Genomic DNA, 20936 nt, shown 5'->3' with positions numbered 1-20936 from the left:
TTGTACACTTTAACTGAACGAGGTCAATCACTTGGTGTTCAGTAGAATCGATTAAACAATTTTCATTTTTGGTTTGCATTGATTCCATACAATTTGCTGACATAACAGATTAATTAATTGCGCCTTTTGATTCTTTGCATCAATGGAATTTCTTGATTATGATTGAAATGCATTACTTCCTTCAGCAAATATGCTCCGAGATTGCGTGAATTATATCATCAATCGATTAAGCTTTCTAACCTGGTAAGTAAAGAATATACTAACCTATTTCAGACAAACCCCGAGAAATTTTTATGATAATATGACAATGATAATATACTGATTTGTTTGAGAAATCTTACATATAACACTTGAAGGCTTTAGTCCAGACGTCTATTGTACTGTTTTAAACACAATATTTATACTGTTATAACAATATATTTCTGAGGTGAAGGGTCTGACGTAAATTTGATTTCTGGACAGAATACGCTGTCTTACTCTCATTCACAAATTATTATTAGGTTATTTTGAACTAGACATTACAGAGTCTTTACACTTTTTGAACGTCTTCTGTTTCTAAACATGTTGCTAACAAACAAATGACAGGTAGTCATTGACGTCGCGTGGAAATTGATTTCAATGTTGTACATGATGACACGTGCCACGCGATCAAACTTCACAAGCCAGCAATATTTTTTGTAAATAAAACTATAAAATATGTTTGATAAAATGCCCTTTATAAAGAAACAATTGTAAAAACTGATTGAAGAAAGAAACAACAAGATGGACGTATGTTTTTAGCTACCATTACAAACCTTTGGTAACATTAATTAGGTACATGTTTTCAATAACTTGTCCCAAAGCTCGTATGCTTCGTTTTAGATGGCTTGGTTTATGAACCTCAGGTGCCGATTTATCAAAGCTCAAAAAAAGAAATTTCGAAGTGGTTTTGCAAATTTAAGATAATCTTTTTTTAATAAATGGGTTAACTTGGAAAGTCAATGACAAATTATTAAAATTGACTGTATCAATGATATAATGTAGGATATGTAGATAACCCAACTATGCAATACGCATGGCCGTATCACTGTATTAATACCTCACTTTACTTCAAATAAATATAATTACATTTTTTATGAAAAAGTATTACTAAAACATACTGGGACTGGGATAGTTTGGATAAATAAATAAATAGTTCAATGTGTTTGTTGTTGAATTAAGATTCTTGAAGTTCGTATATGAATTTTGAAATATGTCGTTTTTATTTATTTAATTAATTCATGTAAGGGACTCACTCATGTGTTGGTAAAATGCATTTGTTTGTATGACGATATAAAAGTTTGCAAAAAATCAGGAGTGTTACAACTAAGATACCAAAACGGGAACCATTCAGCAAATGTTGATACTTGCTCAAATATAGTCTTTGGAGACTTCAATGTTCCATGATTGGTTGATTGACATTATCAGGTGATGTTATCAATGTATTGATTATAGGTCAAAATGTCTTAAAATGTACTATTTTTTACTTTACCGGCCTTAATTTGCACCCCACCAAATCAAAACTACTTTTTGATTCTCTAATACTTCGATATCATAAAGTAACAAATTTAAAAATAAGTGTTTTCCAATGAATAACTGGGAAAGCTCATTTTTGATCGAAAAATATTAGCGACCCCATTTTAACCTGAAATTTATAATTCTAAGTATTACAGCACCTAAGATGTTTATGCTGCAACGGATTCCGTGTAGTTATCTGTTCCTCTGTCCGTCCATCCGTCCGTCCATCCGTCCGTCCATTCGGTTTCCGATCAAAATCTGAAGAACGCTTAGGCCCAGAGTTCTTTTATTGTTTATGCAGGTTGTTCATTACCAGCAGATTAAGCCTTTTCATTTTGATTACCTTAGATTAGCTGAAAATATGTTTCTGATCAACATATGAAGAGGACTTTTCATATGACAATGTCGTTTTGACCGTAAGCTAAACAGTTTCATATCAATAATTGAAAAACGTTTAAGTCTGGAGACATTTAACATATTTTGGTCAAAGGTCAAGGGTGTGGTGAAAATTTGTATACAGATACCTCAAACTTGGCATGCTGGTGAACTGCATCCATTCCCTTTGAGTCATGTTTCGAAAACATATAAACAATAAGTCTTGATATCTATATTGATTAATAAAGAAGAAATTGAATTGCATGACAATAACGCCAATCCATCAGAAACAGTAAAAAATGTCATCAAGGCTTAATTTCTTACCATCTTACATTACTTAGCCTTTTGTTTTAACCGAAGATTGACCACCTTCTGATTTCACATACGCAGTATACTATATTATGTCATTTATAGAAAAAGAAACACACTGCTATATAATCATTGTTCGAGCTGACTAAACGATTATTATCATTATTCCAATATTACTAAATGCATGCGCAAATTTAATCTGATACTGAATGCACATACTTTTGATCACTAAATAAATAATTGCCTGGTATATATCCATGTTTTGGGATGACCACACCGAGGACAACGGCCGGCAAGATCCTTCTTATCTTCTACGGCTTTTTTGGATGCGCCGGGGCCATTCTCTTCTTTAACCTCTTTCTAGAACGAATTATTACATTCCTTGCGTACATCTTACGTGCAATACATGACTGGGAGATAAGGAGAAAACTGGGGATAATCAACAATCGCTCAACGATTGGAAGCCATCTGTGTACTGGGTGATGTTGATTCTTTTACTGGGCGTTGTTGTCATCGCCTGTTGTGCCTCTGCCATGTATTACCCCGTCGAGGACTGGATCTATTTCGAGGCAATATATTTCTGCTTTGTGATATTTGCTACAATAGATTTGGAGATTACGTTGTCAGTCAGATGGAAAATTATGGAAATCGGCATTTCTATCGGTTAGGTAATTTTGTGTTTATTGTGATAGGATGTTGCTGCATTTATAGTTGGTTTAATGTAACATCAATTTTGATAAAACAAGCATTGAACTGGATGATAAAGAAAATGAACTGTGAGTGCAGAATCCGCCGGAAGCAGCGTGGTCGTAGGAATGCAATAACACCTGGCCACTTGCGGCGAATGAAGGGAAACACTGTTAAGGTAGAAGTAGACGCAAATAGCGACTCTGAGGAAAGTGGAAGGAGAAATTCCGGTGAAATGATATCAATGAGACACTTCCTTCAGACCAAAAAGATATCATTAGCATTGATGCAAAAAACAATTGTATGAGACCCAACAACGTTCACAGAGCGGCACTACGAACGGTTTCCAGGGTGGTGTTGGTCCACTAGCCATTCTTAACAAGAAACTTGGCCAAGAGGATTGCTGACACCACCATATATACATGTACGTTTTAGGCACTCTGTGCCGTATTTAGAATGTTGATTAAAAATCATTCAAAACTTGCTCGACTAAAAGTATTATCATGAGTGGAAATAACGGATCCGACTGAATGCAACCGGATATAGCCCCTCTACTTACAGATGGTGTTATGATTTTACCTTCGCCTTGCCTTATCGGAAAAAAAACGTCTGTCACGACTTCAGGTATATAGTGCCACGGGGTTTCGAATTGCTAATTTAAAACGACATATAGTTTGACATAAACACATCGCACGACAAACTTAAATGCTATTTAAATACCAAAGTTGAAAAAACTAATCTTGCCAAACGTTCGATTGCTTCTTGATTGCCCTTATAAAAGGAATACATTTTCTTCATGACTTGCTCTGAGTGTGTGTCACACAGATGAGTTAGAGTGTACTAATATGTCAATAGGGTTTCACGCATCAGGTCACAGGTCTGAGACGAACTAATATGTAACCGTTGGCTGTTTCATTCAATTAAGTATTGGCATAATTTCTTTACGAACAAAGGGTCTGCCACAAGCAATATGGAAACGTTAACTTAGTTATTGAATTTTAGCAGACCCCAGGGGACCTTTTCGTCAAGAATCACTAATAGGGTAGAAGCATGTTCAAATCTAGTACTGCTCTGTCGATTATTGGTATGAAATGCTCCTACGATTCTTCATGAAACAGGCTCCAACTGTTATACAGTTGAAGATAAAAATGTACATTTTATCACAAACAAATCAAATAGTGGTAAGCAATGAATGACCACTTAACTTACTTTGTGTTAACTCCTCGGTTATATTAGTAAAATAGTTTTTAATATTTGGAATGACGGAATTTAAAGTTTAGACGGATGGAGACATCGTTTCGGAGTCAAAATACCTTCTATGAAAAGAAGAATTTACAAAAAGGGGAAAACACAGAAATATTAACTTTAAGGGTACTTTTCGTTTTTCATCAAATTGTAGATATTTGGAGCTACGTTTGCATTGTACAATTACTTGGATGATATCGTTAATTTGGTCATTTATAATGATGTTATGTACTTTTCAATCACACAATTCTAATATCTTTTAGCTTGGGAATGCACATCAACAAAGAAATGCACATTTGGTACTGATTTGTGTTTGCCTGGTTGTGTATTATGAATAAACTGAATAAGTAAAAAAGAAGTAGAATATCTAGTGTAAATGCCTAATTACGATTTTAATGTGGTTTCATAATATGTTAAATGTATACTGAATACTATTCGATAGCTGATAAGACATCTAGTTTTAAAATCGGGCTTCAACTGCCTCCAGACAACGGCTCCATTGACTGCCAATTATAGTAATTGCGCGCAAATGCACAGGAAACACCGAAATGGGAAATAAATGGCTGTACCAAATCATGTAGATCGACAAAATACTCTCTTCGAAAATAGATGTTTGTATTCATCGTCAAATGAGCCCTACATGATATGGAGCTACGGTAAATGGGGGTAAATCCTTGATTGTCATTTGGCCACAAAAATATGCGAAAACCAATACATGATAAAACACCACTGGTCATTAAATGTTGGAATAATCAGTGAAATAGGAATGGTTCACCGGTGAATGTATCAGGCGGTTTTAATTATAAGAAACCTAGATAGTCGTTATACGCTCGGCTTTAGAGGATGTCATAACTATATAAGTATGATTTATCCCCTGAATCTTTTATATTTTGTACAAATCATTAACATTGTGTAACTATCATAACCAGGGTATGTATTTTGTAAGTGCTAGGGTACCCAAAACACCATTCATCTGACAAGTAGCCTAAACGACAATCACATGAACTTTTTTCAAGTAATAATTTGAATGATGTCGTGCGTGAATAGTGCACCAGTAGATCACGGTAACTCTATACCAACAGTTGTCCGTTCTCCTTACGTGGTTAAAGGACCTCAATCAATATTGAATTAACTGTATAGAACAAACTAAGTCCAATACCACCATGGAACTTGCAGTTACAAGACCAGGAGCCGAACATTTGTCCAAATCCTGTTAGATGTCAGAAGGGTCAAGGTCTTACAAGGATGGATAAACTAGGCACACATCACATTTCCTGCTAAGACATGTTGAAGCAACAGCTCACAAGTATGAGTTTTTCTTTGGGATTGTAATGCTTGACTTCTCCGTTGAAGATGTATAACCCTTTTAAAATGCATGAACGCAAAACGTGACATTTCTATCATTAAATTGTCTGGTTTATCACAGAACCATCATACAGCTCTTGGAAAACAAAACACATGTTAGAAATACCATTTCTTTCTAATTTTGACTCATAAGAAGCATTTTGGGGAAACTATACAAAAATGATACGCATGTCGATGTACGATAAGAGGTCGTCATTTTGTCAGACATATCGTAAAATATGGAAAGCCATTTGGGGTCTGCTCATATCTAGAGTTATTTGACAGATAGCAATAACTTTCTTTCACAATGTCTGAAAATAAGAAAAGTCAGAGTTCGTCAGGGCAAAAAGCAATCCAATGTTATCAGGACGCGTCGCTGGAACTGCATTTGATAGTATTGTGTTTTCAATTGCCAATGATGTTTACAATTTATGAACGCTGTATAGCTTTGTACATTCCTCAATTTGTTTAAATGATTAAAGTAGAAAAAAAATGCGCACATATTGGCAAAACATGAGAGTATGAAAGATTAGAACAGAAGAACAATTGCCTCAAATGTCTGGTGTATAGCACTTAATTACACTCTTTTATAAAACAAAAAATGACAAAAAACTGTTGTCCGGAAAAAAAGGCCAACCAAATGTCCTTCAGATACGAGAATTTAACTGGTGATTAAAAAATGTGTCTGGCTCGGGAAAAGAACACATATGGGTTTAATAATATCAAAACAAACTTCATCCCACATATTAATTCCAGACCGTTATTTGTGTGTTAAGTTTCATGAATCACATGTTTCGTTCTTTAACTTGTTGTTTTTGTTTTGTTTTCTTTTAGTGCGGGTACCTTAGTAACTTATTGTTTGATTTCCAAATTTCATTTGCTTATAAACAATGTTTGTTGCTCATTAAGTAAACATATCTTTCGTTTAGAAATTAAATTCTATTTGAATACCGAAACATTCATCAGACACTTTGTCATTTGAATACCGCTTCATTCCGTAAGCGCACCAGAGATGTTTACTGCTTTCATCTAATATGGAAATGCATGAATTCATGCTCCGGAATTGTAATGAATTAATCCGTCAATAGATTGGACTTTCTAACTTTGTATCATATTTATAGCAAAGCTACATCCTCATCTGTAATTTAAATAAACGTCGACGGTCAAAATTCTGCATTTTCATAAAGGCTAGTTATACGCGAACTCCATAGCATATTTTAAGACTGGAGCTTTAATGATGATCATACAAGACGAATGTACAGATTATTCATGCCGAAATTCAATAAAAAGTAAGAGGATTGCTGAGCCGTGAAATTCAAAATAAGCTTGAGAAATCCTAGATAGTAGCAAAAATGGCTTTATCCTACGACTTTATCCGATATTGAAAATAAAGTCTCTCCATACGCTTTCCAACTTACAAAGTATTTTTATCCTTCAGTATATGGCATGTAATGGTTTCACAGCTATTAGCCATTTTTTACAGAACTGATTGCGAATTGACCTTACGACAGCGGCTACTAAGCCACGCTCCCTGATATCAAGGGACCGAACTCTGTCTGTGTCCGTCAAACAAACAAGAAAGCAATGGCCTCTCGCGTCGTTTCGCTTACCGATATTCCTGACGGTTTTGGGCCAAATTATCATAAATGTGACATTTCACTGCGAAACAAAAGTAGGCAAAGGAATTTGTAACTGGCTGCTACATCGGAAAGCTCGATATATCTTTAGAGGACGACGATATCTAACATTTACGGGGTAAAATCTATCCAAGTAGAGAAAACGGATAGCCGCCATGTTGTCAACTTTACATCGATACAAAGGAAAAGCGTGGGTGTGACGCATACTGTAAATGCAAACATGGGTAAGTTTAGCTTTTAATAACACCGGTCATTCTTACAGGATTGTTGAAACAAAGACTAAATCATCACACAATTCCAGTATATGATGAATGGCCCGAATGGGGAACCCGGAAGTGACATAAAATGACAGTTACATGCCAGCTATATATAACCTTATATTTTATAGTATGAGCAGATATGGTTTTTAAGTTAATGCAAAACATATTTCAGTCCTCTGCTGATAATAGCAATACTATAAATAATAGTGTGATAGTTGACAAGTGACAATTGTGGGTGATACCAATCTGTAACTTTTGCATTGCTTCATATTCACATGCTTTAATTCTTGTTCTTATAGAAATTGTGGAACATGTTCACACACTCTGCCTGTTAAAGTAGACCTGGGAGGAAAAGTGCCTCAGGTGTGGGGCTTAAACTCACAACCACCAGAATACTGGCACGGTGCTCTAACCAACTAAGCTGACCGGGCAGCTAAAACCAGTGATGGCAAGTTATACAAATAATCGGTAAGACCTGTTTTAAAGCTTTTAATAACATTTAGTTTTACTTTGCTGTACAAAAGTTATGGACTTTGTGACCAGAAAAAATACAACAACCACAAAACATATAGTTAGCTATTTTCTTGTCAATACTTCATTATTATATACATGTAGAAAGCAAACCTCAAATGTAGTAGCATTCACAGCCAGAATTAAAATATTTAACAAGGCATGTAACTGATTTATTTTGATATTGGCATCTTTTATTTATTTCAGGAAAGTGGTCTTTTGAAGAGAGTCCTCGAACATATAAAACTTGAAGGCTTTGTCCCCGAAAAATGATGAACCGCCACAAAAACATAATTGTGCATGTTATTTCTATTTGAATCTCTTTTTAACCTTTAATATATGATCTCTAAATCTATTTGCCAATTTTATAGAGATGATATACGAGGTTTTCCCCCAGGTGGAAGAGTCTGAGAACAAGTTTAATTCCGCGACACGATAGGCTGCACGACAAAACCGAGAACAACCGCCCGCATGGTATTTCTAGTATTTTACAGCTTCTTCAATTGAGCTGGGCAATTTCTGGAACGAATCATATTATCCGTGGAATATTCAGCTACTTTTGAACTACTATACCTTTTAAAATCGATGTCGTTTATAGAAGAAAAACATATTGAACGTTGTCATGCGCAAGTCACATGACTTACCGAAAGCACACCAAGTCTATACCAACAGTCGTTCGTTCTATGAATGGTGTATTTGTGAATGACCGTGAAAAAAAAAATAATGAAATTTGCAAGTTATATGCTCCTTATATTTGTAATGATGAATCCAAGATTAAGGTTTATATGTAAGCAACGGCGTCACCATTTCCGTGGATATATTCCGAATTGAAGCCGAGCCCAATATAATGAGAAATAGTCATGGCATGGTCGCAATTTTCTTCAATACAATTGTTCAACTCTAGTTAGTTTTGATATAGCTTGGTATCAACGTCGTTATATAGGGTTGGAATGTCATGCAGTCCCTGTTTATATTTAAATGATCAACCCTCAAATATGTCTTTACCGTTGTGATTGCTATTATAAGCGTCTATTTTGACGATGTAATACCCATTCAAAATGTATGAACAAATTAAGTGTATATAAATCAATTCATTGTCTGATTTATCGCGCGGCCATCAGCCATATTTTCGAAATCAGAACAATAACCATGTTGCGCTCATTCCGCCCATTCTTAATGATTAAGAATGTTCGTATTGCCATCTAACTATGACATAGGGTCATACATTTACTTTGATAAATCTATGTTACTATGGTGATTAAACAATGAAGTACTGAAATTCAAATGCATATCCATGGAAAAAAACACCAGTTTAGACGACACGACTGCTCATGGCGAATCAGTAAATGCAATCCAGTTGTTTTCAAAAAAAGTTAAATTAACTAAGAGCGCTGAAAACTGGTAAATTTTGAAGTTTAAAAACCATGACATGTACCTGGCAATGCTGTTACTCTTCCATGAGACTGCACTTATATAGTAACATTTGAGTACTAGTCATTGCCTTTCCGTATTAATAGTTACGACCTGTGGAAATTATATTAATGCTTTTATCAAGGCGATTATTTTTAACATACATCATTATATTAATTGTGTTATAACAGGCTGCAGTCTTATAATTACATTTGAATACTAGAAATTGTCAGTATTATTAGTTAACACCATTGGAAATTCCATTGATGTTTCTTACAAAGCCATTAGTTTTAATATATATCATGAAAGTAATTCTGACATAACACTATAAGTAGCCGAGTGCAATGTTTTAAGCTTGATTGTGTTATAATTCTATAAAAGCAGAAAACCTACGTAATGTCATCTTCTGCTACCGCGTCAAACATAACAAAACAGCAATAGATTATATTCTCAGAGAGCTTAATCCTACGTCTATTATGTTTTAAATATAGCCTATGCTAAGCAAAAAAACTGTTTAATCGTCAGTTAAAATGTTTGGTTTACAAACATCCTGAGATCAGTTTTGAAAATCATAATAACGTTCCGTTAATCATTTCCAGACAGTTAAAACTTAAGTAGCTCAATCAACTGCGAGGGACAAAAAACCTTATTCTACATATTTAATGTGAATTTACCCCTTTAGACGCCGCAGACCAACACCATTATGCAACTTTGTTTATCATAATTTTAACTAACTTGTCACGTTGGCCGATACTTAATATGCTTGTACCTTAGGTTAGTTTCAAAATAACAATTCCTAAACTTGTTTTTGCATTTAAGTCCGTCTCTCATCACTTTGCTGATGCTTATTGTAATTGTGAACACCCGTCGAAACGTTGTTTATGAGCAAATTAAACGGTAATTCTGCAAATGATAAAATACCTTGTAACGGTAGCTCCCTATATTTCTCAACTTTGCGCATTTGCCACGATTGAGGGACCAAACTGCTAAGCTGACGATATAAGCATGATAGCCATGTAAAAAACAGTGTTCCGCTTAGCATGGATTATATTCTAACCAAAAGACCTAAGATGAAAATACTTCCAGCCTTTTGGAGAGTCTAATCGATGTTGTTGTTTTCTTGATGCGAATAGAAAATGACGTCACAAGTCACATTGGTCTACTGCACCGGCTTTAAAAAAGACAAAATATCACAAACACAGACGTCTCGTATGAAATCATTTATAATGCATATTTCGTTGTACGATGTTAAGGTAAACACTCTGGAAAACAGTTCCAAAAGACAGTACAAGTTGACATAACTGGTATTACTAATATTATTATCATTATCATTATTTGATTCCATGTTTTATCATTTAAATGATTTTCTTTTCCAGTATTACGTCAGTGTGAACACATAGTTTTGAACGTTTTTCACATCCGCAGAAACTTATATCATGACTAAAATGTTTAACCTAAATGTCGCACACAACTATGGATAGTGTTCTACTTCTGTTATAAATTAATCAGCCTTGACATCAAGAGCGTGACAAGTTCTTGACAAGACATGAGGAATGCGGTGTTTTCTTCGATGTAAAAAATGACAATGAAAGATCATCGGCAACACTTATACCAGACTTTGTGCCGCATCACGTCGCTATAACAACAGGAATAATTATCAGATTGAGATTTGCGTTGAATAGGGGCTGAGAAGGGCATGCATTTTCACAAAATTGAAGATTGCGGTAGTATTGCCATTCTCAAACATTACCATTTTTGTTTCAAATACCATTACTCATAATTCCACCCTTAATTGAACAAAGCCGCATAGCATGCTGAAAAGCAGGCAAGACAATGATGTAAAGCAAGAAAACCCAATCAATTAGCAGCATTTGGTTCATGTTTCCCTTGTGGTCGAATCCTTGGTTTAAAATCCAGTTCCATCCATCATTTGGAATTAAATTTCCTCTACGAAAATGTCTTCGAGAAAATTAACGTTGCAGGAGGAGTGCATCCGATGCTTGAATTATGCGCTGGTTAAGTGACTGGCTGCGAGTCTTGTGTCTCTATCCGTATAAGTAAAGTAAAATGTTTGTTTATTTTGGTGTCACCCCTCTTTTGGGCTTATGAGACACAAACATTCGTGAACGTCTTTACCCCAATTCCATTCCCAAAAAGCCAGGCGCCTGGCAGTAGGGCAATAGGTAACTAGCTGCTGGGTCGGCAACCGGGCATGTCAGAACAAGACCCTTGTGAGACTCGAACCTTCGACCTCGCGCTCCGTAGGTGAACGCTTTTACCACTATGCCACGGAGACGGTATTTGGTTAGGTATCCGTGTTTGGCTTCTGGGTCCATCCCTGCATTTTTAATTGTTTACTTGTTCTAAGGCCATTAGTAATGTACCATTGTATTCCGTTCCGTTTTACTACGACATGTTTGTAGTGTCTTAATAAACTGGACCGGCTGCATAGTAATTTGTAATTCTTGTGTTGACGTGATATTTGCAATGCTCTTATTCTAAGCTTCAGTCGGCAGTGTTTGACAGACGCAATACACAATATTTCCAACATATTGCAACATTTCGAACAACAATAAACAGTAATGTTAATTACAGGTTTATAACAACTCATTGTATTGATATAGTACGGGTCTTTGTTATCAATTGTACATTGACATTTATGCTTTATACAAAAACGCAACTATCTTTAACAACTTATTTTCCGCCCTATATAAAGAGAATAATTTGGATTTATGCACCGTGGCATCAATTTGCTGGTACGGATTATTTTTAAACCTTATGACCAAAGGTTGTTCGGATAATCGGGCTACCAAAAATCTCTTATGATGATTGTATAAGCGATGCAATAATGTTTATGACCTACAAAAAGTCATAAAATGAGAATAACACATACTTGGCTTCGTAGAACCATTATTTCCTCTGATCACAATGGTCACAGGTGAAAAAATAGGATCATATTCCTCATAAGTTGGAAAAATAGGATCACATTCGTTACAGATATCGAACACAAATGTCACAGGTGCAGTGCCATTTGTAACCATGGCCGGTTGTCGATGTTATTTTGATGTTCAAAGAGATCATTTTTTCCCTTGTCAAAATCAACAAACATCAAAATCATAGTTTTCACGTAAGGGTATTTGTATCAATTATGACTTAATTTTAACTATAAACTTTTTAATCCTTCAGTGGTATAAAAATAACACCTTAAAGTTGTTGTAGACATTTTGGTCTTGCTGATCAAAGAGATGCTTTTATAAATATAATGGTGATGTTGTTGCTGCAATTCCCATTTTTTCACAAAATCTTTATCATGGTGGTTTAAAAACAAAGTACTTTGTTTTTGTTTTTTGTTGTTGCTTAGTAACGAGTAGTGGTAGCATATAAAGTAATAGTACCGGTGCTGGTCGGAGTTGTAGGTGTAGTTGTTGGCGTGTGTGGTGTTATTGTCTGCATAGTTGTTTTGTTTTGTAACTGTGGAAGTGGAATTTGTATGTGGATGAAATACGCGTAGTTGTAGGAATGGTTGTAGTCGTGTAAATGACTGTAAGGTTGTTGTTGACGTTGTAATAGGTGGCGTTCCGCAGTGGTAGTAGTTATCGCCATTGTTGTGAAAATTGAAATATCTAAATGAGGTCGTTGCTATACAAATTATCATGTCCCATCTGTTACTAAAAAAGAAAAAGAAAAACATTTGTCATAATTATGTCTCCCATCAAAAGAAGGGAGTTTTAAAAAAGTGATTATACATACCAAAACTAGGAGTATTCATTTATAAATTAATTGAAACTTAACACATAGACAGCACCGGACAATGTGAAGTTGTACACAGGTTTTATTCTTGGTTTGAATTAATCTCCCGTTTTCTTAAAAGAAAGCCTAACTTGGAAACTGACAGTAGGAAATGAATGAAATTCGGAACTTATTATGGACGGCAATGTAAATCTTTGCACATTACAGACTTTTAACTCTGGTGCTCTTTCTTACAAAAGTGTTTGCCTTTGTAAATTTATCAACAGTCCGTTTTATCCAGGTCATTATCAAAAACAAACATTTACATAAATTAATAGACTCTTAAGAAAATTAAAAGGTAACATTTTATCTTGTGTTCTGCACACACATTATAACTCTTGGTCACACTATTGCGGACTATTTTCCCTTTAAACGTTATTTTAAATAATTATACAAACAATAGCTTGGAGAATCATATAATAGTGATTTAATAAATAGTTATGTGCAATTGTACACAGCAAAGAAATTAAAATCTTGGTCACATCGTTGCAGAGTTATCTCACTTTGTACTGTATTCTCCTTTTGAAATTTATTCGAAACGCTAAATTTGAACATAAATGGTAAAGATGATTACAAAGACACTCTTTTGCTGCCCTAGAACACATATGATATCGTTTAAGGAGAGACATCCTTCCCTTATCCGGCGCCTCAAAAACAACATTTATTGTTGTTGTTTGTGGTTGGTTGTTGAAGGCATATTTTTGAAATAAGTATTAGAACTATTGCTTTGGTTGTTGGAGCTTTGTTCATTTCTGTCATGGCTATGATTGTTTGCGATGAAGTTGTGATAATTTAAGAAACATTAGGTATTTGTATTGTTATATATTTTAGGACTTTGCAGTTTTTACTTGTAATTATATTTGTTGTCGTTAATGTTTATGTTTGGCGATATACATAAACTACGGAGCTGCCCCATATCCTAAAATGTTAGCGGTTTTCTTTGGAGTTCAAATGTGTATAAACATACCTATTGAATCTTATTCAATTATATTTAGTCTAGTTGATATTTGAATCGTTTTTTTCCACAACCTAACAGTAATATTTCAAGCTGATTGGTATCATTGTGACATTTCAAAAGTGCAATTAACTTCAATTATGTTCGCCAGGGTTACTTTTTGTTACTCAAAACATCTTGGATTTACGACTAATCATTGCAGTAGTATCACGCATTATGGCGACAGAACTGAGATTGTTACAACCATTAGTTCCTTCAAGTGAATTGCCGTAATATAGACTACATATGTAGAATCGTGTACGACACTTTCATGCAACTGTTATTTCGACGAAGACGATTTACAGCTTCCACTCGAGCTGTTAATTCTTTCTGTAAATACCGTTAAATTCAGCTGGAGTAAAAGTGCTTCAAACTGACTATTACCATCTGGAGTTGGGTCAGTTAAAATGGTCACACCGTCAGTGACTTTCGACAGGTTTAACATATCGATATTGTATTTATGCGGAAGTACATGATTTAAAATATTTTATGCATCTTTTTCCATGGTTTTTTTTCAACAGAATTCCAGATTGCATTCGGCGTTACACTTATAGTTCTGTTTTACTCTTTACTTTTGAATTGTAACACTTGTTACATTCTCGAATTCCTACCCAATGCCCCAAAATGTCTTTTGTATTTTGTGTTATGTACATGATTAAGCATTTTCCGTCAGATTTGCGTATTTAAGAAACATTACCTTTCGATGTCTCCTTCTAGGGACTCTTGAACTTGAAAATCTAAAATGAAGTTTTAATTTAACATTTCCTATTTTTTGTTCCTTAGTAAGGATAGCTCCTTCCACTGGCCATTGGTCCATTCTGCAAAGGAAATCAAAGATTATTTTAGTTAAATGTCACAGAACGATATATTTTTGATAAGTAAGTAATAAGTAGAAAGTTTCAATACACGGTTTTAAAATCATTATGGAGCGTCTCGCAAGAATATCACACCATGTAAAGAGATCTGCGAAGAGAACGCCAACGGTTGACTGTCTTTCCTCATAAAAGAAAAAATAATCCTCTCTTTTAAAATAGACAGAGATATTTCCCTTAAGGAATCCGATGTGCAAACATGCTTTGCATTTTTCCTCCAAATGGCCGTTATATTAAAATTTGATGACCCCATACAATTTCGGTATTATCTAAAAGGATATTAATTGCTGATTACAAAATGTAGAGAATATAAGTTTATATGTGTTAAAAACAAAGAAATTGCATTTCGATTTTTTGCTCATTCTTTTAATCAAATTTTGGCGCGAAATGATGTTTTGGCGATATTTAAATGACAAAATGAATGTTTGTAATATTGTTTTCATCATAAGTTAAACATAGTCCTTCCTTACTCATATAGCTATTTTAAATGATACCAAAATAACACTGAATCACCGGGCATAAAAACTGTATGTCCCTCGGATACCCTAACAGTATTTACTTTCTCGGACAATACATGTACCAAGTGCCATGCGAACATCGGAAACAATTTCAACAAGTTATATCTAAGGTTAAAGTTCATTGCTAGAGTTTCCAAATAGAAAGAAGGGGCATCACTCAATAATTATCCCAGTTATAACCCTCGCTGTATGTTTCCATATTTTCCTGCACACAGACGCCGTTGACGAAGACATAGACGTGTTGGCTGTCAAAGAAATCCTGTTTTCTCCGCAAAATTGATGTGTTGTAGCAGCATTTGAGTATTTGCCACGGAAAGTTGATTCACAGCTGAGGCATTGCCGAGTGACCTTAACGGGGCAAGACACAAGATTGTCCCAAATCGGCAAATACATTATGTCCACAAATCAAGCCTAGAATTGTCAATAAGAGCTAGTATGACATCTCATTTTACATGATTGAAAATATTTTGTCGATGCCTCAGCTGATTTTACCCGTTTAAAAATTGCGCGTTATGGTTTCCCAGTTAACAGTATGAATACCAAGCATATGGAACTCAGTTCATTAGTACAGAAACATATATCGGCGCTACTTTATATATAAACTGGGTTTTCGAATTTGAAGAAAAGAAACCCCCCTAAAGCTTCAAAATATCGTGTTCTGTGTCGTAAGCGATGTGATACATCAGCATTAAAACAGTAAGATTCGTTACACAATGATATCAATTTAAGTTGTTTTTTCTCTCTTTTTCAGTTTTCAGTTTCTGTTCTCAGTTTCGTACTTGGTGTCTAGTCCCTTTAACAATCGAAGAAGCTTTACCATATAAATACTTGACCTCTGACTTGATGTGGATTGCACCTATCAGGTAAGACCAAGTTTGATCGGAATATCTGGAATTGTGTTTTAATTATACAGTATACCCAAACAATGGGCAAGAACGGACAGTTAGGGGTTACTTTTTGTATAATTCCATATTTTTGTAATATTTCATGTATGGTCACATGACATACCGCGTTAAAATGTGTGTACTAAATGAAAGCTGATAATAACAACAGAGCTATTACATCCAAGTCGAAAAAGGAAACATAAATTAACAACTGTTCTCTTTAGAAATAGGAAAAGCAGTGTAATTATTTCAGTCTGATCTGAAAAATTGTCTTACCCTGAAAGCACCATGTTTATGTATGCAATCACGGTATAAATAATGTGACAGCATTAAATACATGCCCACATCAACTATTTGCATCGCTACAATTAGTCTTTTAATTTGAATGCAGAGAGAAGAAAATAAAAATGTATCAAGTAATAACTGATAAGGTCAACTAATGACCCAATCAGGAAGCACTGAGCGCGCACAAACATATTTTAGGTATGCACAGTTGGGTTCTTGGGTTCTTGGGTTCGATCCCCACTAAGGGTACTTTTTGATGACCTTTCAGAAAAAAAGACGCTGATACTGGTTCCTACCCAGGAAGCAGATGGGAGAGTGACGTTATCTTTGTTCAGCTGGCTGTCTTAACTTTCGACCTGAAATAAAATAGAATAAACATTTGACCCTGCCCTGACGACATTCAACTACCCGTGAAAAGCTTCAGCTCGACTGAAAGTGTTAACATTCAAGTGTCAAATGCCAACATTGCTACTCTTTACTGAGGCGAGAAATATTCATCTACAAATCAGTGTCAAATACATCCAGGGCCATAACTCTGCTGAACGAGCCCACGACCAGATTTTAAATAATTGCCATTGGCGGCAGACAACACTATAAAATGGGCAAACATTCAAGAAGAGTTTTGAAGAGCAAACCTGCACAATGAATATGTGGTTGAAAAACATGTTATTGACACAGAAGTTATTGTTTGTCAATTCAATTGGTAACATACCTTTTTAACGCGCCTCCGCTTCCTGAAATCGTCTAATTGCAACTGAACATTTTACGCAGTAAGTTCTTTTCTCCAAACGCCTTTCATCTCTCAGTCAGATGCCGACGGGTATGGACAATGACGTCATAAACTTAATCATATTAAATCTCTTAATAAGTGAAGGCATGTAAAGGCAAACATTTTATAATTGTTCACGTTGAGGGTAGTAGGCAGGGTGCTTAAGTAAAGGTTCTTGTAATTGGTAGACGGAAGGGGGCGAGGAGGCTACCTACGCATAACTCTTCACAAAATTTCAAATAAAAAAGCGTTCTTTTTTTAAATCTAACAGAAATACAGCCTTTAAGCATAAAACAATTTCACTGCATACATGAACTCAAACATTGTACCTAAAGAAGCATTTTTTTCGTGGACCACTCAACCAATTACCTGTACATTATTTATTTTGTTTACCCTTCAAACTGCAATTTATCCAATTTCTCCTACACACCTGTATTTTACTAAAGATATATCGGAGGCAAAAAAACTAAAATGCACTAATTTACCAATTTTTACTAAAGAAGCTATCATTTGCTTGAGGGACTACCCCAAAGTTCCATTATCACCCTTCGCAGGCATTTTTAACACTATTGGTTAAGAGGAAGGCGTGCGTATCAAAAAGAAGTGCACCCTAAGTTACCCCCCTTTAAAACATGAATTCGTGGTATCATCATCTAATGTGACTTTTCTACTTCTACTTCTACTACTGCATCAATGTTTTATTAAAAAGAAAATACTAATCAAAGTCATGAATATCTGTTAAAAAGTATTTTGTTGTTTACCCCCTTTTGGTCAGTCACAAACGTCGCAGTTGAAAATTGTGAGGAATATACATCATATTTTTTCCAGCGCAGTGAAAGAAATGCTCTGAGAAAATTATGGTCGTACAGGGCTTTGTTGTTGCGTTTAAAACATCATTTCAGGAGTTCATTTATGGCCGTTATTTATGTGCCATGCATGCATGTTTTAACCCATTAAGCACAAATTATTAATGTAGAATTTTAATCACATTTAAATACAAATACGACGATCTTCTAACAAACACGCTTCCGACTAATTTTTTTTTTCATCTGGATTTTGACGCACTTAGTCCGTTAGCCCACGTTGTTATACTATTTTCGTTTAATAATGAAATGGATTAGTTCCTTCCGCGCATATGCTCCGAGATAACAGTATCTAATTCAGACAATTGATTTGGCATGGGCAATGCAATGGATAAGTTCGCTTACATATTTGAACATCTAGACTTTTAAAGGATGATGGGTTGAGGTATTCAGGGATAATGTCAGCTTTATTAAAATTAAAGTGCAAACTATGATAGCCAAATCGCTTGTCTAATTAAATCATTGTCATCTCGGGGCATATTCGCGGAAAAAGCTAATGTATTTCAGACAAAACCAGAGCATGATGATGATAATATAATGACAATATTAATTTTTTATGATAAGGAATGCGATTATAGAGACGAGTTATTGAGAATATAACACTTGAAGGCTTTGATCCTACGACTGTTGATCCTTTACATTCATGTGTCCTTTAGCCTTCAATGTTAGTGTGCAAGGGTTCGTCAAAAGACATTTGTCATCTATACAGAGCTAAAAAAAAATCCAGGATGGAAGGGTCTGGTGACAATTTAATTATTGAACAGAATACGCTGTCTGGCTTGTAATCACAGACCGATATAAAACATGGAGACATGAAACTTGCCTTTAGAGAGTTTACATTTGAATGCATTTTCTTTGTAAACATGTTGTTCAAGTAAACTCAGTGCGCCGTTACATACAAGACTATTTTTTTAAAAACTGTTGTTAAAGACAAAATGAAAGCTTTAAATTATCGTTTGAACGAAGAAAAGATTATACTCTATACTATGGAAAAATGCATGAAGTAGTGAGCCTTTCATTTGCCAAATAACATTCACACTAGAATGTGTTATACTGAAACATATATAAGCAAGACAGGTGCATTGTGGTTGGCAAGCTTCAGTAATCTTACAGTCTTAAACCTGTGACTAACAGCTGCAGTTGGTTTTGCCAAACGACCTAGGAAACGAGGTAGTTCAAGGATTAAAATTATACATGAACGACGAAAAACAGGACTGGGATCTGTACCTTTGTGTTTCATCTAGACCATCGATAGATAGACGCAAAAGCAATCGGCATCACTTACGCAAATATGCTGGCGTTAGAAAAATAGGTACATATGGTACGTACCCCTGCTCTGCTCGTCTTACCCAAGCTAGTGGTGACCTTTCCTCATAGGTCGACTAAGCTAGTTATTTGATATAAATACGATCAGGGTACACGAGACGACCCGGATTCGCCTTGGCAGATACGCATCCAGAAACAAGAAGTTGTACGACGTGCGAGCTCGGCTCACAATGTAAACAAGACGGTGACTTTGTATGGTGGTTGTGGTATCCAAGCTGATGGAGACGTTTGATAGCCTCTATCGAATCAAGAAGAGGCATTCTCCGCCTTTCATTTTGGCATGGTTAGTCGCAACTCTTCCTCCCCAGAAAACTGAAAAGAAACAGGCGAAATACGGTACCAAGTAAGAGGGATGCAGAGAAAATGAAGCAGCCAAATGTTGATCAAGAGCCACCGCGATCGGCTGATGACCCCAAGAGTTATTGAGCGGAATCAGAAGCCTTCGAGTTCAATGAAATTAATATGTTTTCATAATTTTATGGAACAACTCTCAAAATCTTCGTTCTATGTATTCAAACCGGATATGACGTAATTAACATATTACAATTTATTACGTTATATAACTGGTTGCGACGTCACCATTTATGACAAAGCTTATTGTGTTAAAAGTTAATGTTGAAACGGATTTAAAACGATCGGATACATATTTTGTTTAAAAATGTTGTGGTTAAGCGTGTGCTATGGCATTGTCATAGGCTCGCTTACTAACACATTTCCGGAGCTCGTTGTATTTAATGGTGATTACTCGTAACAGATCCTTTATAATGATATATACCTCGACGGGTTGCGTAATAGCATGTATGATCACTAACAAATTTTGTAGCTTTTGAAGTATGTACTGCAAGAATAACTTATTGAAAATGCCAAAAAACCGAATAATTAAACCACAAACAAATAGCAGAAATGGGGGTTTCGTCTTCTTGATAAATCAGTTAACAATGTAGCTGTTTTTTAGTCCAGGACAACTTCACACGACGTCTGATTGAAACAAAACTTTTTCGATACAAATAATAATTTTCTCAGATCATCGTTGAATCCTTATATAATAGGGTTTATAAACCCTTTTGAGGTCGTTACCATCTGCAAAGGCCCGCAAAATGGTTTACGGTGCAAGTGCGGAGCAGGAGGGTTGTAGACTATTTAAAGGGTCTTTGCAGATGTTAACGACCGAAAAAAGTGTATTATGGCTATAATTGCATAAAATACACACAATGAGTAACTTTTGTGTTAAAAAAAGCTGTTAAATGTCACGGAAATGCAAAAACAGTTAGTTTGAAATAACGTCAATAACAGGTACTTGTGTGACGTCATGAGCGATGTCAT

The 20936-nt window shown here is 35.3% G+C and overlaps 1 pseudogene; it reads left to right on the top strand.

Annotated features, from left to right (window-relative positions):
- Positions 1-2481: 2481 nt before the first annotated feature.
- LOC128208330 (potassium channel subfamily K member 13-like) lies at positions 2482-3314 on the top strand (annotated as a pseudogene).
- The last annotated feature ends 17622 nt before the right edge of the window (positions 3315-20936 follow it).

The sequence above is a fragment of the Mya arenaria genome, chromosome 11 (assembly GCF_026914265.1).
Source record: "Mya arenaria isolate MELC-2E11 chromosome 11, ASM2691426v1".
Taxonomy (NCBI): domain Eukaryota; kingdom Metazoa; phylum Mollusca; class Bivalvia; order Myida; family Myidae; genus Mya; species Mya arenaria.
Note: the sequence above shows the minus strand (reverse complement) of the source record. Positions and strands in the feature narration are given on the sequence as shown.